Below are 24559 nucleotides of genomic sequence, written 5' to 3' on the forward strand. Positions count from 1 at the left end.
TGGCAGGGCACCAAACCCAGCTCACCAAGGATGCACACAGGAGCAGGGCTCTGCTCTCTGCCAGGGGTTTAGCACTTGCCCAGCTCCTGCTGAGCCAACACTGCAGGGGTTTGATGCCATCTCAGCGTCCCCATCAGGATTGGCTTTGTCCAGCCATAGATGATTCCCTGCTGGGTCAAAACACACTGTGCTGAACACAAATAACCAGGGAAGATTTGATACATTTGGGATGGATATCATGTATAAGATCCTGACCATATGAAAAAAGTTTCAGATTATTCCATTGTGCAATCACTGGGCACTTGACTGATGACAGTAGTCCTTTGTGTTTCAGGTCAAATGCTTTCTCAGAAACAACCCCAAAAATAACAACAAAAAAACACCCTGCAGAAAATCAGGAAGAAATTAATTTTTATTTTTCAATGTACTACACTTGGATGGTAGAAGGGTATTAAGTAGCAGTAGTTGTAGAAGTGCTGTTAGAAATTTTCTCCTTAGTACACAGGATTTATGATGAAAATAATCCCACCAATTTAAGGCATAATTCAAGTAAGCACTCTTCTGGAATGAGAGAAGTTTGGTTTTGGAAAATTCAGTTGGGCAAAGAAATTCTCCTAATACATGATGTGCTATGGGTTATGTAGTGATATACCGGTATCAAAGCACTTAGCTGACCTTGGACATTACTGAGGGAATTACAGCAGAGGCACTACTTGAGCAAGCTGAAAAGTATCCAGTTAATATGTATGGTATTATATTTCTATAGAGTTGTAATGCTCTGGTACCAGGTAGACAGTGGTGGATATTATCACCACTCTAAAATGAGGTATGGGAGATACAATCTTGTTTGTCTTGGTCTGCTGCAGTGATGGCAGAATCTGAGCCTGTACCTGCAGCTTATTCCCAAGCTTGGTCCTTCTCCAAGTCTTCCAAATACATGCTACCATTGCCATCCCTAAGTCATCAGTGCTCAAAAAAGCACGTGGTGACATGATGAATTTCCAATAGAAATACTTGAAGAGATATTAAGGACAGTGGCAGTGATTGTTCACCTGGAATCTTTGCTCAGGCAAGATTTAAATGGGAACAGGCAGAGAGAATTTTTACTAAAATGATCAAGAATTGGAAGATTTTTTTCACAGCATGAAAGACAGAAACAAGTTTAATTTAACCAAACATAAGCAGTGTAAAAGCTAACTGATAATGTTGACACAAGAATCAGAAGATAAAAATTGGTGAAGAATAGATCCACACTGGAATTTTTATATAAGAGGGGGGGAAAAAAATTTCTATGATGAAACAATACTTTCATGGAAGGACAGAATTATGTAGTGCCGTGAAAGTCAACCATACTCAGTAACTCATGGGATCACCTTGTAGTCAGTGTTCCTTAAATCCTTAATTTCTCTATACCATTGGAAGGCACATTACCACTCACAGGCACAAATTTTATTATCACAGAGCTTGGCTGCTCTTTGCCCTATACACAATGCCACCACAATTTTGAATAGATTGCTCACAGCTGGTATTGGTTAAGCAAGAACTGGCATGGAAACTGCAGTCCTGCATCAGCTGCTTCTGTGATCCCTGTGGTGCTGCATGAGCAGCAGCAATGGACAGGTGAGCAAATGGCCCTGTCACAGACTTACCTTCTTTTTTGCCTAATTTTTTTATAATTAACGTTTACAGCCACACCAATTCCATGCTCTCATTAGAGCCTTCTTTTATGCTAAGGTATAATCCCCTTTGTAAGGTGAATTTTGAAATACCATGCTGCCCTCTTGAGGGTACATAACAGCTTGGGGGGTTTTATGTAGTTACTGAAAAGAGAATAACATTTTAATGAAAATTTGTTTCTTATGGAAATAAACAGCTTAGACATGAGCATTTCAAAGTCATTTTCGTGTTTTGGATTCCAAAAGGAATTTGCCATGCAATGGCCATTGCAAATGACTTAATTTCTCAACCCTAACTCCACAAAAGGTTTAGAGGATCATGTGCAGAAGAACCAATGGCTGGGAGTAGAAATAGGGTTACTTTCTTACAAACATTGCTCTATTTAGATTTGAACAGAGATCTAATTTGCAGAATAGGAAGAATCCTGTTTCCAGTGCTCTGGTATTGAGCAGCTGTCTTGCATGACACAGTCATGGTCCTGCTGCTCCAGAGTGGTGAGTACACAGTGACTGATCCAACCTGTCTGTACTGCAGAGCTCTGGCTGCCTCGTGATTTCTCCCTTCTGCAGTGTCTCATTTGAAATGTTTGCTTTAAGAGAACTAAATGTGTCTATGTTGGCAAGATAGGAATGCAGGTGGTTAGAACAAGTGCTGTGAAGGACATGCAAAGTATAAGCACAGAGGAGGGAGACACTGGCAGAAATTGCCTCTGATAGTTGGGGAGGGAGGTGACATTAAAAAGGAAAGTTACTGGAGTGGCAGTGAGCAAGAGCCCCTCTTAAATGAATTGTTTAGCATGAGACCAGATGGACAATGGTGGGAATAAGGTTAGGGGGAAGTAGGTTGCCTAATTGCTCATTTTTTATTCATTGTTCTGGGAATCAATTTAAAGTACAGTGTGTTCATCAGAGACAAACAGACTGGAACAAAAGAAGAAGGAGCTGGTTCAGGCCCCATGTGGTGGTGTGCCACTGTAAGGCTTGGACTGATGGGATACAAGAAGACATTTTAGCCATCTGTCCTCTCTCCTCCTGCTCCCCCCTGCCTGTGCTAGTCCAAGGGGATCATACAGAAGCAGAGGTGTGCTGGGAGTGATTTCTGATGCTAGAAAGTTCAACAGAGCTTCTACTGTCTGGACCAGAGGCAAGGGTTTCTGTTTTTTCATATAGTTTTAGAATATTTGCTGCCTGTCCTCAAGAGTCCCTTTCAAGCCCCAGCTGAGGCTTCAGAGGCAGTGGCTGGAGGAGCTTCTGTCCCAGGGTGCTGAGGTTGGCAGAGCTCCTGGCTGGCAGCGAGGTGGGAATGCCTGGCACCTGCCATAGCAATGCCACAGTCAGTGCTCCCTGTGCACGAGAACTTTCCATTCCAGCTGCTCAAACAGGAATCAGGGGCTCCTGAAGTCATCTCCAGTCTGCCTGCCTTGACTAGAAACTGGGAATTGTACTTCACTGAGCAAATAACCATGGAGTGAGCAATGCCAATGAACCTCAAAACCATGCCCACTGCAGGGAGTAGCGTTACTAAATATAGAAGAAATATTTATTCTTAATATCATAGAAAAAGGAATTCAATATCCTTTTCTGATACCTTCTAAAATTCCTGAAAAACAGGCAATAGCCCATTATTTTTTTCAAGAGTAGATATAAATACTCCTTGGCATGTCTTTTTATATGCAAAATTTTCAGACACCCCCCCCATATTGTACTTCCTTACACAGATTTTCAAGTAGTCTTTTGTTCCTTCTATAAAAATGGGCACATAGAATGAATAAACACCACTAAATAGAAGCAAAAATCCAAGTAAAAAAACAAACTGTTTATAACTGACTGTGAAAAAGTTTTTTACCAATTGTCTGATAGAAAGATGAACATTTATTTTTAAGTGATCAAATGTTTGTTTCCTGTAGATCAGCCTTTGTAAGCTGTAAATTATGTAAAGTATGTAATCATACTTTGTAAGGCATTTAGCAAGGGAGAAACCCAAAAAAAACACAAAACAAAACAAAAAGACCTCATGAGCTTGACTAAGTTTGATTTCAAGTATGGAATAATGTATTTTAAAATATTTTTAAAAGCAGGTCTGCTGGAACAAAAAGCATAAACTTCTTGCAAATTGATCCTTTTTACTGACACTGTTGTTTTTAACAAATGTTTTGTTGGTGTTTTTTTTGTGGCAAGAACTTAACAGAGTTCAACCTCTTTCCTTTCTCTAATGCAGAATAGCTTTGCCTTGTTCCTCAAGGCCATGTGACTCTTCAGCAGCTTTCCTGCCTTTCAGTTCTTGCTCACTATGTTGGAAGGATCTTTTCACTTGTGTTATTCCAGCCTTCTTAGAGACCTGCAAATTGAAAATATTAACATGTGTCCTTGTGCCTTAGGTTATTGGTGCATAGTTATAGTAAAATAAATACTGAATAGAGAATTGTGTTCAGCTGGAGCTCATTTCTCCTGTGATGTTGCTCTCATATATTCCCTTTTTAAAGGTCTATTTACTAGAGAGGGGAGTAACAGATAAAAAGAATCATAGAACAGTTTATGTTGGAAAATACCTCCAAGATCACTGAGTCCAGCCACTAACCAAGCACTGCCAAGGCCACCACTAAATCATGTTCCCAAGTGCCATGTCTGCATGTCTGCTACAGCCCACAGCCTTTACATGAAGAAATAAGCAAAATTTATGTGGGGACTCTCAGAACTAAGGACATGATGACAACTGGTAAAAAAGAGGCATTTTTTAAAATGCCTGTTCTATATGTTATATTTCAGTGGCAGCTCAGTTCTCCAGGGATTCCTTTGAGGCAATGTATACACAGACATGTTGATGTGTGACTTTGTAAGTCAAGTGTGCTCTTGCTGGCATTTTCTATAACCTCTGGAGCAGTGTAAAACAGCACTTTTCAGATTTTCTGTGGACACCGAGGGAAAACTTGCTCAGTGCAAAAGTTCACATGCAAAAGCTGTTGTTGAGGTGTTGAGATTCAGGCACATTTCATACGAGCTTTATACTTTTTCAGAAGTTCATAGGAAGTTCCTGGTTTTCCTTTCTTGAAAAATTAACATTAAATGGGAACATTGCTCATGCACACTGAATATCAATGTCTGCTGATATCCTGGTGAAACATGTCTGGCATGAGCCTAAGCACAGATTTAGGAGGAGCTGTAGAGTATCTTGTTTATTTATTTTATTTTCAGCTCTTCTGTTCTAACCTCCCCTGTACTTTGTTTCCCTTAACCAATGTGTTGCAGTCTTAAGACAGGAAAGTTCAAATTTTTGTGTGGAGTAGGACTGTGCATCAGTAAACAAAATCAGCAGCTGTGAACTCAGCATCTGCAAACTGGGCTGTTTTACTTATTACACTTATTTTTAAACTCTAAAAAGATGAAATTGCACAAAACATTCAGCTCAATGACTCGGTTCATTCAATTTGCTTGAAGCCCTGAACGCCAGCACTATGTGATTTCAGGCTAAACAAGGTTGGTACCAAACTGTGAAGAAGCAGGAAATGACCTTCAGGAGCAACACTTACTGCTGGTTCAGAGTGGGCACATGGTCATTGTCAGGACACTCTTTATCCTGAGCTGAGACTGAATAAGATGGAGGCAAAATATTATTAAAAAAAATTGTCACTAAAATACGATTTAATCAAAAACTTGTATATTCACCCTTGTACTCCAGAGTGCAGATCTAAAATCTCTTTCACACTTGAGAAACCTATCAGAATAGGAAACAAATAATATGCAGTATTGTTGCATTATTTACTAGTAACCTGTTATTTCTGTCACAGAATCCGATAAGAGTAAACAAAAAGAGAGTTGATTTTAATAGAGCCAAATATGTTTTTTGCTGAAATGTTATATAGTGATTCTGTGAAAGCAAAATTCCAATTTTCAGTGCTACTTCTGCAACGATGTATGCAACTGAAAAGAAAATGTAATGTGACTTTAGCAGATTATCTGGGCTTGTCACATATTTGGGTGATCTAATTGGCAGAAATGTCTATAGACATTGTAGGCTTGAAAGCAGCCAGTATTGCATTACTGAAACTTCTTATGCAACTGTTTTTATGGCTTTGTTTAAGATAAGATGTTTTATGCTGGTAGAGTAATACTTAGATAAGTGTAATTAATAATAGTAAGTTATACAATTTATCACCTCATTTTCTGTTTCTTGGCAATGGACTATTTTGTTTACTTGGTTCATTCTCTTACTGCATGTTCAGTGCTTCTGAAGTGGCACAGCTCTGGCCCTTTCAGATATCACACACAGAGCTGAGTTCTGTTGGTTTACACATAGACCTGAAACCCCAACTTTTGAAGCAGCTGAGGCAAAAATGATAAAAGATGATGTACATAGCAAATAAAAGGTGTTGGATGCTCTCCCTTAAAGTGTCATGGGCACCTTCCTAGTGAAGTACTGAAGGAAATTCCTGAGGACCTTAATCACAGGCAAAAGGTAGGAAAAAACCAAAGACATTTGCACAATCCAAGGAAGTTTGTTTTGGAAAGAAGTTTCTGTCTATGGAGGTAATTAAAGAAGTTGCTGAGATCTTGAATACAGAACTTGTCCTATGACTTCTTACTCATCCCTGCTCCACTGAGGCATGAGAGCAGTAGTGAGTTTCCATATAATAAATATTCTATACATGTATAATGCTGCAAAATTTAAAAGTGTTGGTTTATTCCAAAAATTACTAAAAATTATACTTCCTTAGCCATCAGATCTTCCTGATGTGCACATTCAGTTATAACTTCTTACTTGAGGTGCAGAAGGATTAAAGGAACACAAATTAAATGATACCTCCTGACACGGCTCAGGATTGAGGAGCTGGGTTGATTTTCCATGGCAGCATTTCTAGTGAGGTTCCAGATGGTGACACATGAGCACAGAGGTGATGGAGTCACTGCAGCCTGGAGTGCCAGGATTACACTGAGTTCATTTAAACTGATAGGCTACAAGCCTAGAAATTAAAGGGAGAAAAGTGTGTGTGATGTGATCATAGTCACAATTCAAACACTCTAAAGATAGTTTGAAATGGAAAATATGTTGAGTGTAAAAAGAGTATTAACAAACCTGCTGCCTTTTCAGAACCTCTACAGAACAGGTTATCCAGGCTGCAGAGTTTTTTCTCTTTCTTTCTACTTTATACTTAAAGTTTTTCCTCTGTGATTATGTCAGCTCAAGTGTCCTGAGGGACATGTATTGATCCTTATGTTAACAAATATAGATGCTCATCTAACCATAATGTTAAGTAAACATTTTCAGTCATACAGATAACCCACCTTATTCATCATCTAGACAAAATGGATTTTACTTACATAGACATCAGGTGATGAATTAAAAGCTGTCTGCAGTATCAAGTTGTTCAAGCTTTATTATAAGAATTAAAGTTTTAAATTCAGGGAGGTGTTTTGACAGCATGGAAGATTTCTCTTTAAAAATGTGTTTCAAATATTAGATCATGATGAAACATCATCTCTATGTGACCTTCAGAAGGTTATGATGAAGAAAAGACTTTTAGGCTGTTTTGGTAACAAGAGTATCACCAACAATGGCAAAAAGGACAGACTGAACTTATAAACATTACATCAGCCCTGTGCTAGAGATAACATGTTTACTAAACTTCTCAAAATGAGCTGAGACCACGAGTCATCTCATTGTGATCAGCACTAGGACTATTTCCTGCTAAGACTGGCTAGAAGACTGGTATATTACTGCTTGCCCAAAATATTGAACTTACAAAGAGAAGCTGGCTTTATTTTGTGTAAATAAGTATAAGTGCTCTCTCCTGGAAGGACAAAAAGGTTGCCAGCAAATACAAATACTGGAAAATACCAGCATGCTAATGATAAGGACATTTGAAGTTCATCTGTTTTTAAGGAAATCTTATTATCACATTGATAAATGAAAAAATGAAAATGTTTGGAAAGACTAAAAGGAAAAGGCCTTTTAGTCTTTCCAAACAACTATGTTTATGTTTTTAATTCTGCAAAACTGGTCGTTTTAAATAAAACCTATTTAAACCTATTCTCATGTGCCCACAGGATGTTTAACTTTTGGAAGTTCAAAATACACTAGATACTGTAATGAAATGGGATAGAAATGTGCTCAGGTTTTGCTGTGCTCTTCATAGTCTTCTCAGAAATCAGTTCATGTTTTGGCATTTTCCAAGACAACTGAATTGGGAGGGCTGGGGTAAAAAATAGTGGAGAAATAAATGCATAAAACTAGGTCCACTTGTCTGCATTTCTAGAAGGAAAAAAATTGAATTGTTTAATGGTATTTTTGGAAAAATTTCCAAGTAATAAGATATTCCAAAGATATTTAGGCTCATTTTCAGATGACACCTCTGTGGTAACACAAATGACATTTCGAATGTGCCTTTCCTTTGCTAAGCCTTCTTAGCAAAACCAAATGTCATTTGTTGTCTCAAAAGCTAAAGACATATTTCACATGTCAGATGTACAAAGATGCTACTGAGCAAAATTACAGGCGAGACATTTAAATTCTGCTGCTGCTGGAATTTCTGTCATCTCTCTTTCTGATGCAGTGCACAGCAGCTCTCTGTGCTGACAGCAGAACTGGTTCCATTATGCTGCAAAGTAAATTAATACTTTGTGTAAAGGCTTAGGGTAAAATAAAAATAGTTGATGGCTTGTTGTGTGCAGGAGTGACACTGTTATGTGATTAGGAAGTACTGCAGCATGTAAGTAGAAACCTGAACACATTTATTTTCAAATTTCAATTGTTTTATTTTTGAAACTATTTCTTTTTAGGATCAATATTATTAACATTTCTTGTATGACAAGAGAACCCCATCTATCCAAAGAGTAGATGACTTTTCTGGTGATGTATGCTGAATATATTAAATATTTTAATTAATTTCAAATAAAGAAATGAGTCATATTATATACCTGCAACATTAAAATTTGAATGACCTTCAAAGAAAATCATGTTTAGTTTTGCATGGCCTAATCCTTGACAGTTATCAGTATTTTGTCTATCTTAGGGTCTGCATATTTATCCAAAGTTTCAGATACATATCTTTGAAAGACAGATGAGCTAAAAGCAAGATAGTCACTTTTATATCCCACAGCAGAACTCTTCAGCACTTTCAAAAATGTCACTGATATTTAGAAATTTTCAAATTAATTTTAAAATATAAGCAGAATCTTGCCTTCCTTAGGACTCCATGAGTCACTTTTAATTTCAGTATCTATTTCTGCTTGAGAAGAGTCATTAAAGAAAATACATTTGCCAGAATTACTTAGAAGACAAGCTAAATTCAAAAATTTGAATTTACACTTCAATCCAAGTATGTGGCTCTCCTTAAGTTTAAATTAGAGGAGGGCAGTATTTAGTCATGACCTGTTGTTCTGGATTCTGAAAACATTGAGCAATTCTAGTTTTGTCTCCAATTCTCATATGGCTGTGGCAAATGGAGGCAGGTGCTGTTTGTGTGCAATCACAGCAACTCAAATGTGCCTGCACTCACTTTCCCTCACCATCAGTGAAACAACAGGAAGAAACTTTTCCCTCCTGTTCCCTTACTTCCTAGTTGCTACAAATACTTCACTTAAGAAAAGTAAATAGTTTGGATTGTGTAGCCTTATAAAATGCCTTTTAAAGCATTCTATTGCCAAAATGTTGTTCAGAAAATGTTGTCCCCTTGTCAAGAAAGTTGTTTGGCATAATGAAAATGGGACACTTGTTTCCTCAGGGCTACATTTTCTGTACCTATGACATTTATTTACTTGCAAAGCAAAGAAATCGCAATGGTCTTGCATGTTTCTAAACATTAATTCATTATTTGAATTCCCTTGTGTATGTACAAAGTAGTATTTCTCACAAAAAGCAAACAAAACAAAAAAAAGCCCTTTCCCCATTAAAAGAATAGGAAAATAGCAACATCATTTTTTCTTCCCTTGCAACTAAGGTTCATTCCTGAGCAGAAATGTAGGAATATTGTCCTGGGTTTGTAGCCCAACTTCTTTGTGTGTTACTCTGATCCACACGTTAGTACAAAGGACTATACAGCCATAAAGCTCTAAAGTTGTTCCATATCAATATTGCAATTAAGATTGTACTTATCTGGCTGCTGATATGATTTGAAATCCGTTCTTCTTCTGTTTTGAAGTTCAAAGAAATAATGCAATGGTCCTGCGGTAAATCTGTTTGGGAGAGACTTCACAATTTCATTCACAAAGTTAAATTTTTGAATACTTTTGGTATCAAAACCAGCATTGATGACCCTGAAGAAAAGATGTCTTCTGCAGACACAGACCATTTGTCCAAAATTAAGCAAAAATATATATTATATGTTGCTTCCAAAGGCACCAGCATGTAATTTCCACACTGTTCTCAGACTGCACACGTTTAGTCACAGATACAATGCTAGTTTGAAAGGCAGTCCTTACAATATTCTTCTATTTAATTAAACTTTATATTTAATGCAATATATTTGTATTACAAATCTTATCATACCACTAAATCCATTTTTCTGCTGCTAGATTTGCATTTAATTCAGGATTTGAATCATGCTCCATCTCATTGTTCCAAGTAACGGAATTTATTAGAATGGATCCACACAATACTGCACATAATGAAAACAGGAGAATCACAAACCTCGATTGCAAAGCCAAAAATGGAGGAAAATAAGACTGGCAGCTTTGGATGTTTCTATTTTAGAAGGCCAATATGTTTCCAAGGTCTTTTTTCAAAAATTGCCACTGAGCTTTCCCACAGTTCTGAGCAGTTCTGTTGCAATTTCTTATTAATCAGAATAAGTCAAAAAAACACGTTCTGTACATTTACAGAACTGGTCTCAAACTCCTTCAGTAACTGAAAAGAAAATTAAAATCTTGCATTCTCAGAACTGTTGTGGCTTCCTTTTCATATTTCCTACACTAAGACAAGGCAAACTGCCCTAGAATTTACATTCAGTTACACTGAGTGCTTTCACAAACCCCTCTCATAATTATAACTCTAATAATCCTTCACCTGCCACCTCAGCTTCTTCATGTGAGAGATTTTTGCCATTTGATGTTACAAACGGCTTCATAAAGTAGGAAGAGGAAGGAAAAAATCTTTAAAAATCATCTAGAAATTGATTCTTTCATTTAGTGAAAAGAGAGACGAAAAAAAGAATTGAATTATCTTTTAAGGTGTTCTTAAACCAAGAGGGCATATTTTAAGAACAAATTAAATAGTGAGCAGATATTTTCCTGTAACTAAAAATTAGCTTCTTATTTCCAGGTACGTGATTTAATGTTGAAGAGCATTTTCCAGCTACTTGTCTTGTGCATTACTGAAATGTAAAAGTAAGTAAAAACCACTTAATTATATGTATTTTTTCATACCTTAGAAAATATTTATTAGATAGAACACAACATGTGCATAACTTAAAATTAATGTTTACTAGTAATTTCTCATTCTACCCTCAAATGCCATAGTGGCCCTGTTATATCCCAGAATTACAAGTACTAATAAAATTATTTTCTGGCTCCCCCTTCCCATCTCTTCTACAATTATCTAATAGCTTAATGCACTAATTGGACTGAAATATATTAAGATTATGTTGCGTTATGAATATTTACCATTGCAAATCATTCATATGAAATCATTCCTTTTTAAAAACTAATTAAAATTAATCTTCCTGGTACTCCAAGCTTCTATCCACAGTTCTGGTTGAAATAAGGTCCCACAGATCCAGCCAGTAACCCTCACTGAAATCCCACCTGATCACCTGTGTCACTGCATGATGCTATCCCAAGAAACGAGGCTTTCTCAGAGTGAGCTTAGTGGGTCTTTGCTCTGGGATTTATAAAATGCAATAAAAAATGACAAAAAACACAAATGCAAATATAGTTTAAAATATAATATTAGCATTGTCAACATGAAAGACTTTATTTACTGCACAGAGAAGAAAATATTCAGAATAGTGTAGTTTGTTTCGGGGAATGCATGAAAAAGTTTCAACAACTAACACACAGTGTTTCTTTGCAAAATAGCCCTGTGCATGATGCTGAAGTGAAATGGGTTTTGCTCATTCTTGTAAAAGAAGGTCATTACCTGCTATTGTGACTGCTCCTTTTGGATTACCTTTGTCTCTGCACAACTCAAACAATAAATAAAGGTAGTCTGTTAATATAGATTAGAGGTTAAAGACTTATTTATTGTCACCTTTTATGGAGAGATTCTATAAAGGTTGTTATTGACCTTCCCTGCCTACAGACTAAAAGTCAGGTATTTATCCCAGGCAATCCATTTTCAATGGGAAAAAAATCAGTCTTCCTGAGGAGGCACAGGCAGAAACTGGGCTGCCACAATAACTCCTGATGAGTAAGAGTTCCCAAATTGAAATGCATCGCAAATTCACATCAGGTTATGTTTCTGAGCATATGAGATGAGGAAATAGTTGAGAAACAACAGATCTCCTCCTGCAATTTTTGAAGTCTTCTTTTAAATGTCCTCTGGGATTTGGAAAGAGTTGAGCATGAGAAAAGTGTACAGCACATTTTCATTCCTTTGAGTTTATGTAGTACAGAGAGCTATAACAGCAAACAGCACCAACAACAAAATTAGCATTCTCTTTCATGTGTTCCTTGAAACTGAAATGGTTGAAGAAAAATCAGTGTAACAGCCACCCACTTACTGTGCCTTAATCACATTAGCAGCATCCCCTTGAACTGGTTTGTGATGGTACTTCTGCAGTGCACCCTGGATCAGAACACACCTCAGAAATCAGCTGTAAAGCTTGCTCTAACCTTGAAGCCATGGAAGAGCTTCCTGAGTGCAGAGTATGGAGGGTTCCTGCTACAGTGAATAGAGATTCCTTATCTGAACATCCCAAATTGTGAGGGTGTCAGAAATCCAGATTTAGCCTCCCATAATGCTAAGAATGGTGAAGAAAAAAAGATCTCATAAATATTTTATTTTTTCTTTTATAAAGCAGCCACAGTCTTCTGCTTCCTCACCCAGTCTGTCTTACAGGCTGAGCCCTATGAAATTGTGACTGTTTGAGAAGATTTAAAAGTCACTTGTTCCAGTTCTGCCCTGTTGTCAATTCACCTGTGACCACACCAGAAGGTTACAGCAGAAGGAAACAAACCATAATGACATTTGAAGAAGAAATTATATCCATCCAAGACATGGCCTTTTTTCCTATCCCAGCTTGTCAGTGTTGGTAGAGTAGGCAGCAAAGAAATCTTAGCCTGGATAAGAAATCCAGCAAAAAAAAAATCCAGCTGGATAAGTTGTGGTGGTGTTTCATCATCATAGCAAAGTCAGAGTGGGGAAGGGAGAGCTCTGCAGCCAGGCACGAGGTGTGTTAGAAGCTGTGGCAAAGAAACTGTCTGACATTGCTTCTGCATTGTCACTGCAGGGTCACACAACTGCCTGCTCCCCTCCTCACCAAGCCCTAAACTATCTGCTCAGGTTGACAGAGGTAAGAGAACAGTGGTTGAATTATTGCATCTTCTTCATTTCAAACCAAAATGGTTAGAAAAATGTGAATATTTTAAATGCTTGAAGAAGTAAAGTCAATGTTTGTTTTCCAGCTGATGTCTGGGCAAGTATCTCTGAATTCTGCTGTGTCTAACTACTGAAGTTTCACTTTGGTTAATTTAAAATTTTAATTTTAAATTTTTTTAAAATTAAAATTAAAATAGTCTTCAGAGCAAACCCCAAATCTCAAATTTATTTAATAAGACAAACAAGAGAAGTAAGTCCTTATAAAGTCCTTGTCAAATATCATTACAAAAACCATAGGAAAACCAACCAGGAAACATCATAAGGAAAGGGAGAAATTGTAGCAGAAAAATAAAATCACCACATTTTCCAGAAACTTATGAAATTTGAGAAAAATTTTTTTCCCTGTGAGGGTGGGCAGGCCCTGGCACAGGGTGCCCAGAGCAGCTGTGGCTGCCCCAACCCTGGAAGTGTCCAAGGCCAGGTTGGACAGGGCTTGGAGCAACCTGGGACAGTGGAAGGTGTCCCTGCCCATGGCAGGGGAGTGGAACAAGATGATCTTTAAGGTCCCTTCCAACCCAAACCATTCTGTGATTCAAGTTCTCAGGAGGATGTTAATCTGGAGAAACATACAGTAGCCTAGGTCTGTACTGGCCAAAACCCTGGAGATAATATAAGGTGGGGAAAATGTGAGATCAGACTTCAGCTCCTCAACAGCATTTTACTGGTATGTTCCTGCTAACAACCTTGCTCCACCTCAAAGTTCCTTAAGGCTGATGGTTTTGCTCTCCTTGCAGCACAAACTCCAATTTGGAAAAAATGTCCACACATTAGTTTTAGTAGTCACCAGTTTTTGAGACAAAATGTTTTGTTTGCATATGGGTTGTTACAAAATGTGCCTTGTTTTTCATTGTTCTAACTGCCTGCTTGGGAAATCTGTCATTTTAATGACCAAAGCTTTTCTTTTTCTCCTCCTACTCTTTGGAAAAGACCAAAATCTCACTGCTTGCACAGCTATCTTCATGAATGTGTTGGAGTGAATGCAGTTCAGTGAACACCTAAACAGTCTGGTCCAAAGTGCTTCCATATACTGGTGACACCATCAAGGCTCAGACAAACCAGCAGGAGCACTGGAACTGCTAATTGTCAATAATCATGTTACTCAGATTTAATTCCTTCTGAAAACAATGGAATGGCTTCTTCCTAGGCCTATTAAGCAACTTGCCCTTCACATCATGAACTGTTTGCACTTTCCAAAGATTTTAACTATCTGACAGGTGTGCAGAGCTTTATTTAAAGTGACTTTATGTCACTCCCCAGCTGCTGTATCCTGTAGCCCCTGGGTTACCTGTGACAGATTCATTAATCGGGCAGCTCTACAGAGACGAGGTGGGAATGCTGCAGTGACTCACAATTGAGCTTCACTTTAGACTGAAGTGCATTGGTAGCTGGAAATCTAAATTTTTTATGCATCAGCTGTAATATTTTACTTGCTCATTTTCAGGTTGCCTATTTGCAGCCAAGTAAAATCAAATTTAGGGAGCTTTTAAACCGAAATTTGAACTTACGTATTCAAAGACCTCTAGAGGTGTGCTACACAGAATATTAAAGATGCTTTGTTGCTGCCAATTCTGCTTCCCAGCAGCAAGGAAAGAGGGATTTAATCAAACAAGAGTGCCTGGGCTAAGTGGTAAATCATGCAACACTTCAAAAGTGGGCAATGCCAGCCTGGTTAGGCACAGCAGATTCTACACCCAAAGCATTTAAAATGCATTTTACTGCACCAGCAGTTGCCAACAAATCCTTGTTAATGTGATCAAAGTGTTAATGAACAATGACATGAAAGTTGCTTCTGGCAGCTTTTTCAAAAAATGGCTGAAGCCAAGCTGCCCAGTAATGTTCAGCAGCTGATAGGCCTTTGTGTCAGAGAAACTGGTAAAAAAAAGGTAATAAAACAACTTTACATGAATCATTTTGGTGAAGTATTTTGACCTTCTTATTTTGGAATGACTGCATGCATGTATTTGTGAATCTCTTTGTGGTACTTTTATTTTTCAGTGGTACAGTTACCAAAACCAAACTTGTAACAGTTAAAAGATGGCCTTCCTGAGAGTACACCCAAGAGGTGCTTATAAAACACTGAGCATCAGAAAGCTGATGAATTTTTGCTTCACCAAAGGTTGATTTACAAGAGAGGCTAGGATTTGTTATATGTACACAATGCACGTTCCCCTGATGAGATATGATGATTAAAGTAAGTCAGAGTAGGATTTTGCACTTCCAGATTCCTCTCTTTGTGATTCTTTATAAACATTTCTTCCACATTTATACCGAAAGTTCTTGCTAGAGGAGAAAGCTATAAAAAGCAAGCACTGAAGCAATATAACCTAGGTGTCATAAAAAACCTGGGCAGTAAAATGTCATCATTTTTCCAGAAAATAAATGCTCTCATGACTTTCAGTGGAGCCCCATTGCTTCCTTTAAATGCTAAGGTAGGGTCAGGATGAGAACAGAGCAGCAGCACCAAAATGATCTTAAAGTTCAGTGATCACTTATTGGTGTCAACCAAGATACCAAGACCCCAAGTTATGATCAGTTGCAGAGCCCATTTATTCTGTGATCTTATTCTCTCTACTTTCTTCCTTGATTTTAGACACACAGATTTTTATGTTCAGTTGCTGGAATAACACTGTACTTTAACCCTGCAAGGCCAAACGTTTGGCCATATTCAAATCTTCCCTAAGAAAAATTTAGTATTTCTGATTGGATAACATTTTTGTGGTCTCATGGATTTAGTTCAGAGACAGCTCTTTAGGATCCCTCTAGGTCTCTTTCTGAGGCACAGTAACCTCTGCAGTTCTGTAACAAAAACCTGCAGTTTCATTATAACCATGAGCAAGGAGCCAGCAGTGAACAGTTTATTTTGTAGCTGCTCATTTTTCTTATCATCTCCATTGCAAGAGTGTAAATTCAAAGTAAATATCTTTGAGGAATATTAATTCAAATGACAATTACAAAAGGGGTTTTGTGAATAAAATATTGGAACAAGTGCACTCAGAAAAGTTTAATATTTGCACAGGTAAAGAAGTTTTCTATTTCATAGGTTCCTTATTTAGAGCTATCTCTCATAATAGTCAGCAACAAAAAACCTGCATTATTATTCATAAATTGGCAATTGATGTCAGAACATTTTTACTATTTCCACATTACCTAATTACAGTATATCTCATTTAACTTTGGAAGGAAATTTATAGTGATTTACATGTCCCAGACATGTCAAAAGAGATACTAAGCAGTATTAAGCCCTAAGAAATAATCCTGCTTTATTTCATTCCTTCTGAGGGCTGTGCAGAGGAATAATGTGAATGGCTTAGGAAATTGGTGTAATACCTGTCAAGTAATGTTATCTGTGAATGTGCACATGAATTCTCCAAAGTTAAACTAACAAGTTCTATATAAAATTCTTCATGTTCTTGAGGAAGGTAGGAACAAAAATAACCTATTAAATTAGCTTTTAAAGCTCCACTTTCAATGGGCCATTTTTATTTTCTTGGTGTGTACAGAGCCTAATCCAGTGCTTTGTAAATGTGTTGTCTCTGGTTGAACTTTGCTGCAAGGATATTTCTACACCTTCAGTGGGAGCCAAGCAGAAAAGGGGGTAACTTTGGCAGGTTTTTTCAACCATTCAGGCATTTCAGTCCTTCCAGCCACATCAGAGTGCCTGGATCTGCAAATGTTTGGGGTGCACAGCTCCACATCTACTGCTTTGGGATGTGCTCTCAGCAAAGCTGACTGACCCTGGCAGGGAGTTCTCTCCTGCTGCTGCTCAGGGTTGGAACTGAGTAAACTAATTTTGGGGAGCAACTCTTGCCTGGATGCAAAATACAGAAAACAGAGCACCCTTTTATTTGAATGTTTTGCCACACTTCCAGAAAATATACCTGGGATGTCAAGGGAGAAAGCATCTCAGTGTAAGTTTGTAAAAGTCCAGGAAATTATTATGTCTGTTGCTGAGGGGCAATTAAAGCATCTGCTGGGCTGGAATAGGATATTTTGATTGCAAGCACTTATATAATATGCAATTCTGCACAGGATCCAGACTGTCTGGATTTTAGGCTATCTGTGATGAGGGTAGAAGGTACACTGTGTAAATATTAATTAACTCTGGATTTCAAACTGAAGAAAAACCTTTTATTGAACCTTTTATTATGTCAGCTGTGCAGTGCCTCCAGCAGAAAACACGTTTTGTGAGTTTATTGGAGTCAGCACAGAGCTGACACAGGCCCAGAAAGCAGAGGCAGCTGGCATGACAAACATGTCTTACTTTGTAGCTGGTGGTGTCTGGAATCTGTTTCTCACCCTGCTGAAGGAATCACAGGTCCATGATATGCAGGGAAACAAGGAGGTGAGGGCATTGAGAAGGTGCCTGGATTTGTGAGTTAAATACACTGCCAGCTGTTATTAACTCTTGACAGCCACATTCTACTTCATGAAATACACACACGGTGCTATTTCTTGTCCAGGCAGTTTGAAAATGTTAGGACTGGCTTCATGTACTACTAAATCCAGCTCCTGGAATGGGAAACACCCCCCATTTCTTTGTGCTGTGGTGTTCCAGTGTGTCTGCAGCATCAGTCTGATAACCAAATCACACTGACCCGCTCCATGATTTATCTGGCTTCCAAACTTGCTGAAAAATGAGCACAATAAAAAAGGGTTGTGAAATATTTCTCTGGTTATAAATGTCATTGTTAACATATCAGAATGCACAGAAATGGGGATTATGTATAACTGTAGACATTCTGCTGCTTTAAAATGTGCTTAATTTGTCATAAAATTATTCTTCTGTGGTTGCAAAGAAATCTAGTAATGTCATAAAAGATTTCACCAATTTAGAGTTTACAAGAGAAATTATCAACTGTCAGACCTGTTCCTGGAACTGTCTTCCAAATTCTCATTTTTCTCTTTTTGAAGAGTTTTGGGTTACTTTTTCTCATACAGCTTCATTGCACATTCTGAATTATTTTTATTAGATAAAAAATGAAAGCAATGGTATATATGTAAAATATATCTGAACAGGACAGCCCCTGAAAAGAAGCAAAATTTTGGTATTAATTTTTATTGACTTTCTTAGCTATTAATCAAGTTTGGTGAAACAACAGGGTGAAGGGACTGATTCCTAATTTTGAAAACATATAATCATAGAATTTGTAAGGAAAGAAAAATTTCTGAGTCCATCAAACCAAACCATTCCCCCAGCAGTGCCAAGGCCACCACTAAACTGTGTCCCCAAGTGCCACATCTGTTTGTCTGTTAAATCCCTCCAGGGACAGTGACAGGTTTTAGTCTTTGAGCCTACGTAGCTGCCACAAAATGATCACAGTTAATCACTGATTAACTTCTGTCATAGCTACTTCAGAGCAGTCTTGCTCCTAGTTGGAAAACTGTTAAATTCCAGTTGAAATAACTGATTTCACACATTATCCCTTCTGCTAAAAGAATCTGAACATACTCCAGTATTTCAGTTTGCTTATTTGATTCAGAACATAATGCAACTTTTCCATATCTGCACATGCAGCAGTGCAGCTCACCCAGGCACACACACCTGGTGGGTTTTGTGCAGGCACAGCCAGGACATGCAAACATGAGGTTTTCCACAAGATAAATGCACAGGCCGGAGATGAAAACCAGTTAACTTCAGTAAGAGAAGTCCAGCTCTCTCAGCTGTCACTGTCATCAGCAGAAAGGAAAGGGCTTCCTTTGGAGTCGTTTGAATATGCCTGAATTCCCTCCTGTGGATGGCACTGGGAGGGACAATCATTGACAGTGCAGAATGTGAACAACTTCTGCGTGTGTTTGTATTCCTTCCCCCTGCTCCAGCCTTCCCCCGGGATCACAGCATCCCTGAGGATGAAGTTAACGCAATGTGCTTTTAAGGCAGTGGCATTAATTATCTGACATCTCTTGGATCCTTGTCATTCTCACATTTGGGTTGAATCACCAACCTTTTCAGGCAGGCATGTTCTGCTTTCTGCTTCCTTTGCCTAGCACGCTTTGGTTGTGGGAACGAGGGCATCTAGTGGCTTCTCTCTTGTTGCTCTCCATTTCCACCTTTCCATCTTCTAGAGACTGTAATACTGAGACTGTGTGAGGCGGAATTTGTGACACGGTTTATTTATATGAATAAATGAATATTTATTCATAAAATAGTATGAATAGTATTGCAAGAGTGAAGTCTTTATTTGTGACATAAAGAATTTGCAAAGCCTTAGTTACAGGGAAATGCTGTAACAGCTGAGACAGGAATTGGTTCAGGATATTTTGGTGTGCCTCCTCCTGGCCATGTCATGAGTTAAAAATAAGTCTTCTAATAAAGCAACAGAAGTAATCAAGCCTGTAATTTCAAAATGATAATACCATTTTCCTGAGGAGAATGAAATTCTTTTGTTCAGTTCTCATTTCTGTACCTCTAATGTTTATAGGGCATTTCATGTAGTAATGTATGCAAGCTGGCAGATGAAAAATAATGTGGATAATTACAATAGAAGCAGCTAATAGAAGCTGTAATACCGTGTCTCTAACCATTATGGTTTATGGTATTCAATTCATTTAAATGAAGAAGGGCTAATTTGCAGTGTAGCAAATGATAAACTTGACTTACTGGTATTAGCACAGTCCCTTATTTTATTTCTCCCTGCAGTATTTCAGGCACTGTGTTGTTACTGCTATAAAAATCTAGGAAGATAAAAAAACAATGGTGAATTATCTGTTAAAAACAGAGCTGTGAAGGGCTCTGTCAAAGGGCTCAGCACTTTCCAAAAGACAAACTGGATTCACTAGTTTCTTAGGATCTGGAGACAATTTCACAATTCCTTGCTTTATAAACTTACTTTCCCTGGGTGAATGAACAAAATCTTTTTAAATGGCATCTGGTGTGAAATGTTGTAGAGAAACAGATGTGAGTGGCCATGAGAACTAGAAGCAGACACAGTTCTGTGGCTCTAGACAGCTGCTTGTGAACAAGTAAAGGTTCACAATTCAAGCCCTGGGTAATTTCAGTGGTTTTATGATGAGCTGAGAAAATATTTGATAGCATCAGAAATCGCTTCTCTTGTAAAATCTAGGAAGCATGAGGAATTTCTAAATGCTTCTTGAAAATCTTGCACTCAATTCATGGATGTATCTGAATTTCTTTAAAAAACACTGCAAGATCAGTCGTGCTCCCAAATTCAGGTGGCTCAGACCTTGCATGCCAAGCTTTCACCAGGAGCTCTCCCTTTCCATAATATTTAGACTATGAAGAAAGCAGAAATATTTGTGAATCTCCCCAGGTTCCACTAAAAATAACATGTATGATTAATTGTCCAAATTATCCCACCAGAACCTAATTGATTTTACTATTTATCTTTTAAGAAACTCCACACCTATTTACCTGACTAAAAAAACTGAGAAGCACAAGTGTCATATATGAATGAGCTGCAGGAAATATACCTTTATTTTTGCATAAAAGATATTTATACCAACTAAGCAGCTTCAACACACAATCCCATCTGTATTAGCAAGAGATGTGCACACATCTTCAGTTATTGAATATTCTAATTTTAACAGGCCATATAATTACCTCAAATATATATTATATATAAATACAAGATATTATATAATATGTATAATAATATAATACAATATAAATATAATTATACCTTAAGAACCATATCAAAACTATAGTTCACAACCTATTACACATATTTTATATACATATTACTACACATAACAAAACTTTCTAAATCACCAGGTGGTCACCTTCCAGGCTATCTACAAAGCGTAAGCTTATGCTATTTATAGTTTAAAAATAATTACATTTCTTTTGTGAAAGGCTGCAGTGGTTTTCATTCTGTAGGTGCAACACTAGTGGTTTTAATATTTTCTTAATCAAGTATTATTAAAACATTCTCAGACAATTGTATTATGTGTTACATAATGTAACATCGTGTGCTACGTAATTTCTTGAAGTTTGCTGGCTGAAAACTCAAGCAAACAGGTTTTACCTATTTACTATTACATTATACTTCATATATACTATAACATTATACTTCACCTATTAACTGTAACAGGTTTCACTTATTATACTATGCCACAAATATATATTTTAACTCAGGGTTTGCTCTTCCTATTTCACAAGCATGTTTTAAGGTAAAGCCATTTGCTTAGCACTCTTTTCCACCTACCACTCTTTGCCTCACCTACTTGGACTGTAACTTTTAAAGGCAAAGTCTGACTTTTGCTTTATTGTCTTTGTACCATCATCTGGTCAGGCTTTTCTTGGCCTTCAGCATTTACCAGCTTTCATCCCTTAAAATTTGCCATGTGCTCCAGAGCTTATGAAGAACATTATTTTATCAGAAATTACTGTCATTTGCCGAGGCTCCATGGTATTTGTTTCTATTTGACTTTCCTTGCAATCTGAATTAAAATTTTTTATACGCAGGCGATGATAAAAAAACAGTTTCTCTTTTGTCAAAGCTTTTCATGTGAAAGTTTAATAACATGCATTGAAACTTTAAACTCTCCTATTAGACCCACTAGGGAATTTTTATGAAAGCTAAAGCCTTCACAGTAACAGCAAATGGTAATATTTTCAGTAAAACTTTACAAGGCACTTGAGGATATGGTTTAAGGATGGTTATGGTGGTAGATGGCAGGATTAGATGAACCTGAAGGTCTCTTTCAACCCTGGTGATTCTGTGATTTCCTTATGTCTCATCTATTACTGCAGTGGCATAAATATGACTTCCTTAAAAGACAAATTCTCTAAATGTTTATTAAGCTGCTCACTAAAATATTGAAGTCAATACATTTTTTTCTACTTCCCACTAGAACAATTTCTTTAAAACCTTTGTAACCATAAGATACAAGATTGTGGTTTCTCTCTTTCTACTTCATCTCTTATTACACAGGAAAATTCTTTTGTATATCCTTTGTTTTCAAACTCCCCTGTCCAGTGGTTATGTATTTAACTGCTTTATTTTGTCTGAAGTTATACTTAAGGTAATTTTACTGCAGAGGTGAGGAAGGCAGAGTGAGCTGCCTGTTTTAGGTGCCTGCAGAGCTTGCTCATTCTCATCATAACCGTAATTCTGCATCCTGAAATATATTTGTAATCTTCCTGATCTTTTCCCCTCCTTAGAGAACTGGTTTGGTAGTAATTCTGTCCTTATCAGGGATTCATAAAAGTGTCTGAACAGTTTCACCTGCCACAACTGAATGTGATCTCTGAAAGCCTCCGGGGACAGGGGGGTTTTGTGTGTAAAGTGCCACACATGGCCAGAGCAGCCCATGATTAAAGAGCTTTGGGGATCTTTGCACATAAACCTGTGGGTTTACTTCAGGCAAAAAGCAAACTGCAGCTCATAAACTGAAATGCTGATGTGAAATTGTCAGCATCACCTACGAGAATGCTCCTCACAGAGATATAACTTAATAATTTAAACCTGTAATTTCAGAGTTTCAGTTTGAAATATTGCCTTATAAAGAAAATCCAGAAAGTGTTTCTGTTCCAAGTAAAATCAGGTATAGAAATTAAATATCTCTTACTCCGGTTTTTTTTTTTCAAATGTCATGTATAGTCAATCTCCTGCACTGTTGGTCGCCTTGCTGGTTAGTATCTCACATTTTTGAAGATTATTTATAGAAAGGCCCTGCTTTTAAGAACCACTCTATTAGGTTTGTCCAATTGATTCTGGAAACTCAATTTATTATACATATTTTGAATCTAAATTTTCTGGTCATTACAATATCCTGGTTTTCCTTCTACTGTTAGTTTACAGAAGAATTTAAATACAATGGGAATGATTATTTATAGGATGTGGAAAAAACATCCGAATGTAGAAAGTAAACTGACAGAAACAGGGGTTTATCAGTTGGAGCATTCTGCTTTACAGGTTAGTGAAACAAATAACTGCTTTTTCTACCGATTCAAATATTTTCAGGACCTTGCTAGGATACCATTTTGCTTTTCTGTATCTATATAAACTTTTGTAGGTTCTTATTTTGAAAATATATAAAACCACCTCGTATATTCTTTGGTACACAGCTTTATTTTGTGTTCTACCAGCAAAATCAGCAACTTCAGCTGGACTTTTTCCTTCGGGCCACAGAAAAGGCACAGTTAACTTGTTTGCACTGGGGGGCTGGTGAGAGGCTGTGAACCGAAAGGGTGTAGTACAGGAATTAGTGCATGTGTGAAACGTTTCCTGCTCTTCATTTCTCATCTCCAGAAAGCCCCACAGTGGAAGCAGCATGTCATGTTTTCTCTTTGAATCACAGTTCAATTCTGCCATACCAGAATGTGTTGCTCTGAGTTGCAATTCAGTCATAAACCAATACATTTAGAATGCTTTGTTTTAAAGAAGAAATACCATGAAAGCACACCCCAAGCACACCCTGTCCATCTGTTCTCTACTGCCCATCCAAGTAATTCCACTCTCCTCTGAGATGCTGGTTATTCCTTCTCCACTGGTGCCAAACAGTGAGTCCAAAATACAGATGAATGCTGAGCAGCAGGAAAAGTGGTTCCAGTAAATTAAAGAAAAGTGCTGACAGCCATTCCTCTGCTTGGTGTCCCTGGCTTTCGGTACTACAGCACAGCCTGCGGAAGAAATGAGCAGTTCCCAAGCCCAGGTCATTAGTTAGAAGTTTTGTTGATTCCAACTCAAATCAGGTATGTGCTCCTGAGGGCAGTGGTTATTCCTAAATTAACACTGAGAACGGATAAAAGTGTCTAGCTTTGGCTTCCTTAAATTCAAATTCATCATTAAGCTTTGCTCAAATAACGTAACTTACCTCACTGCATATGCATTTGAATTGCTGACAAAAAGGAGCTGACTGTTTGTAAATTAGCTGCTGCAATCGCAATTAGCTCTCCGCGGGCAGGGCCTCAAAGGCCAGCGGGAATTCATCGGCCATTCACCACCCCCTGCTGACCCCTCAGGCCTCTCTGCTCCATTTCTCCTTCAGCTCCTGCAGCATTTGCAGTTACTTTTTACCACCCACTCCTAAAATTGTGACTCTCCCGGGACTCTTGTAACCCACTGACCTCTCATGTGCTGGAAGAGGGACAAACAGTGGGGTTTTCCTTGCTGAGAGAAGCGGGAGGCAGCGTGGCCATGCCCGGGGGGGTGAGCCCCAGCCCCGCTGCGGGGTCAGAGCGGTGTCCGGGCTGCTGGGGGCAAGGGCCGTGCTCCTGCTGCCTGCACTCTCCTCAGCACCTGCGAGTGCTCCAGCCCAGCTTGGACAGGGCTTGCAGCAGTCCTCTGTGGTGCCTTCCAACATAACCCGTATTTCAGCTCATTTTGGAGAAGTTTTGGAGGACTGGCTCCCGTGCAGGGCAGTGACCCACAGGAGCCCAAAGGAGTCGCGC

At 38.1% G+C, this 24559-nt stretch overlaps 1 protein-coding gene and 2 long non-coding RNA genes across 14 annotated transcripts in view; 1 reads left to right on the forward strand and 2 right to left on the reverse strand.

Moving 5' to 3' along the window:
• C15H5orf58 (chromosome 15 C5orf58 homolog) overlaps nt 1-24559 on the forward strand; it is a 72974-nt gene that overhangs the window by 25204 nt on the left and 23211 nt on the right. For 4 of the 12 annotated variants that reach the window (XR_015276620.1, XM_086851406.1, XM_086851405.1 and 1 more), the window contains exons 3-4: nt 10930-10994; nt 13058-13120. The gene's annotated coding sequence lies outside the window, so the exon portion shown is untranslated. Of the gene's footprint in view, nt 1-10929; nt 10995-13057; nt 13121-23886; nt 24530-24559 lie in introns of those variants that run through there. The other 8 variants (XR_015276621.1, XM_086851408.1, XM_086851407.1 and 5 more) reach the window with 5 other exon arrangements.
• On the reverse strand, nt 395-11473 carry LOC111935733 (uncharacterized). The gene is made up of 3 exons (XR_002867840.2): nt 11412-11473; nt 6475-9859; nt 395-4014 (listed from the first exon to the last, which is right to left on the reverse strand). It is a non-coding gene; the product is annotated as an uncharacterized LOC111935733 (long non-coding RNA).
• Nucleotides 21653-24070, reverse strand: LOC147650397 (uncharacterized). The gene is made up of 2 exons (XR_015276623.1): nt 23983-24070; nt 21653-23788 (listed from the first exon to the last, which is right to left on the reverse strand). It is a non-coding gene; the product is annotated as an uncharacterized LOC147650397 (long non-coding RNA).

Source organism: Cyanistes caeruleus, chromosome 15 (assembly GCF_971803275.1).
Source record: "Cyanistes caeruleus chromosome 15, bCyaCae1.hap1.1, whole genome shotgun sequence".
Classification (NCBI taxonomy): Eukaryota; Metazoa; Chordata; class Aves; order Passeriformes; family Paridae; genus Cyanistes; species Cyanistes caeruleus.